Raw genomic sequence first — 3,308 nt, 5'->3', positions numbered from 1 at the left:
GGACCACTCAGACATAGTTTATAGCTAATTGAAAGGCTTTATTTCAATTGGCTGTAACTCTATTCATTTATCTTTTGATTTAACTGTAGACCCAAACACTTAGAGCAAGGACAAAAATCATAACCTATTATCTTACACAGTAGCTACATACAGGAGAAGGTGTAAAAGAAGCTAAGATAAGAGGTTATATGGATGGGAAGGCTTGCATAAGCAAGCAGTTTAACAGAAGCTAAGATAAATCAGCTGGGGCATCTTTACCTTGGTTTCATAGAATAAAGTTAGATAATTTTTCAGGTGATTCTCCATCAAGGAGATCAAATTCTAGTTAAGCTTGGTTTGGTCTCAGCAAGAATACATGATGGAGGAACCCTGTACTCTCTTGCCCTGTCATGTTCCCCACTTGTTCTATGGGCATGAGTTAAATTATTAACTTGTCCTGTTCTAGGGGGCCACAGTTGGTCCTAAGGACCAGTGTCTTAACTAACTTTAGTCTCCATTTGATGTAGCTGCTCATGAAGTTGAGGATGCAGGGTTCCACAATTAGCCTGATGAGGATAAGAATCAACAGGCAGGCTAAGACTGACAGTAACATCTCCATTCAGGTGGACAAGGTTAACAGAAACAGATACCAATTATCTGATCTATGTCTCCTTTATTTTCCTTTCTTGGATTTTTTTCTGACCACACGAGGTTTCTGCTAATTACCCATAGTTGGTTGGCATAGAAAGGGCAAGTTTCTCCTAAAGCAGTGCAAAGTCCTCCCTGTTTTCATAAAAAGGGCTCCAGCTACCCCAGCTCTCTAGGACTACCTATGCATTGGGTAAACTTGGTTCTCCAACCTAGAGGCAGACTTCTTCAAATGGCCTAGATCAAAGTCCATCAGGGAACTGAGTTCTCTAAAGTTTTGGTTCCTAACTGTCAAGGCTGAGGTGCCTTTGGCAGTGCACTGAATAGCCCTGCTTCTACTAGGATTTCAGCTGAAATAGATGCCCTTTAAACTTGTTTAACACTGAGTCAAGGTCAGTATGAGCTCTCTGTTCTTCTCAATTATGCACATGTACTTCAGAAACAGCACAGAAGGAGGCACACCTAGTTAATCTAGCCAGGTAATTTGAAGATATGATGCTTGTACCTAGACCAGTATTTACCCAAGGAAGGGAGGAAAGAGAGCAGAGGACCATACAAAAGATAGTTACTCATCTCTGTTTTGTTATAAAACTCCATGTTCAGTTTGGGACCTGGTGAGGATTGTGTATCCCAGGTTAGTAAACTCCAATCAGTCTCAGTTAAGAATCCAAGGTCCACATCCATCTGCTGTCTTCCTCAGTGGACCTTTTTCCAAAGGATGACACTGCCTATTTTGACAGCAGTTGGAATGGTGAGGATGAGTAGGTAGGGTTCTTTCTAGACAGATTCTTGAGACTAGGTTGTCTTTGTCCATACCACATCTCCTAGCTGGATTTAGGGTAAGGGTTCAGAAGTGAGAGATGAAAGGATTCCTTTCACAGTCCAATCAGTGAGCTTTCTGCCAAGCATGCAAGGACTTGAGAAAGGTGTAATTAAAGATTTATACCTGGGGAAAATCTTGATTCTTGGGGAGGATTGGTGGTGGTCTCCAAAATATAATTTCAATGTAATTTCATAAGATGGGTCTGCTGTCTAATAGCACCCTTCGTCCTTTGTCATCCTTTTGGATCAGTACTTTCTCCCAGTCACTCTTTACTTGGAGTGTGTCCTGAGTAGTCTGATAAGCTAGGCCCTGGAAGGGTTACTGAGGCTTAAAGAGGTTCTGTTGAATCTAGGGCCACTTCCCAGTCAGCCAGGTCAGCTGCTCTACTGCTTTTGGGTTTAAGGAAATACCTCCCTTTGATGGCCTTTGCAATGGATAATTGCCACCCTCATAGGTATCATGATAGCTCACAACTGGGCTAAGATTTTGTTCCTATGTTTGATTTCTTTTCCTGCTGAGGTTAGCAATCCTCTTTCCCTTTATAGAGTTTGATAGATGTGAGCCTGGTGAAAGCTATATATGCTATCAGTGCATATAGTGATAGCTTTGTCTTCCCCTAATTAAAATTCTTGATTCAAAGATAAAAGCTCCTCTTGTCAGTTCCCCTACTCAAAGATTATGTCCAGATAAGCTTAACATAGGTCTCCCCTACTTCCCCTAAATACCTGATGTGAAACTATTCACATCTGTGAACAAAGCTTCCTCTGGTGTTGACAATGGGACATCATTCTGATTGGCCTGATAGATCACAAGGTCATCACCTATCAGGAGAGTGACAGAATTGAGGGCCGACAACACTTGTCACAAATCTTGTGAAACCAAATGCAGGATTGACACGTAATCAGGATATAATTTTGGGTCACCTGGATGTTAGACAATCATTTCTTGGGTTTCCCCCCAGTAGGGCTTTCAAAGCATGTGGGGCTGTCAGAAACTGTGCTCTAAAGTTAATTTGTTTCTTTAACCATCAGAACAGTGGCAGCAAATAGGTCAAGTCTCTTGGGCAGATATGCCCATGTGTCTTACAGCGTCCCAAGGTTTGTATGATGACAACCCATGCAATGCCTCTGGCCTCTTTCACATATAAGTGGGATGGTTTAATAATATCTAGGAGGGCCATGACTCGGGCAGACATGGAGGTTTTTTTCCAAGGCTTTGAAGTCTCTCTGTTCCGTCTCAGCCTATTCCAACTGCTCCATGAGTAATTCTTGCTTGATGATCTCGATCTCATAAGAGCTGACAAAGCTCCTCTTCTTACGGCTTTCAGGCTCCAGGCAGCAGATCCTTGTTCCTCTATCAGGACAACATGCCTTTATGATATTAAATGGTCTTGATTTTTATCTCAGAGGTATATTTACAGCATATTGCACTAACTGCTTTAATTTCCCAGACATTATGGAAAAACACATAAAGATTAAAAACTTGACTCAGTAGACTTAAGGAGCATGAAACCCAAATCCACTCACATTTCCCATAGGAATGGAATTTTACTATGTAAACTATATCTTGGTTTCTTTATGCCTCTATGTATCTGTCCTGTGGGAATGTATGCAGCTTCTGGCATAGAACACTGATTGCTTCCTTACCTTTCATATTGGTTTCTCAATCTGACACTATTGGTAAATGCTGTGCACCAAATGTATTCAAAACAGTTGAGATATCAGACAGGCCAGTATTTGTCAATCTCCAGCTTGCACTGAAGTTTATTGCAGTTCATTTGACCTTCAAGGGATGGAACTTACTACTCTTACACAAAGGTGTTTGTTTTTATTTTATGATAAAAAGTCTCCAGAATCAT

The sequence above is a fragment of the Apodemus sylvaticus genome, chromosome 13, assembly GCF_947179515.1.
Source record: "Apodemus sylvaticus chromosome 13, mApoSyl1.1, whole genome shotgun sequence".
NCBI classification, from domain to species: Eukaryota; Metazoa; Chordata; class Mammalia; order Rodentia; family Muridae; genus Apodemus; species Apodemus sylvaticus.
This window is presented reverse-complemented; position numbering follows the sequence as displayed.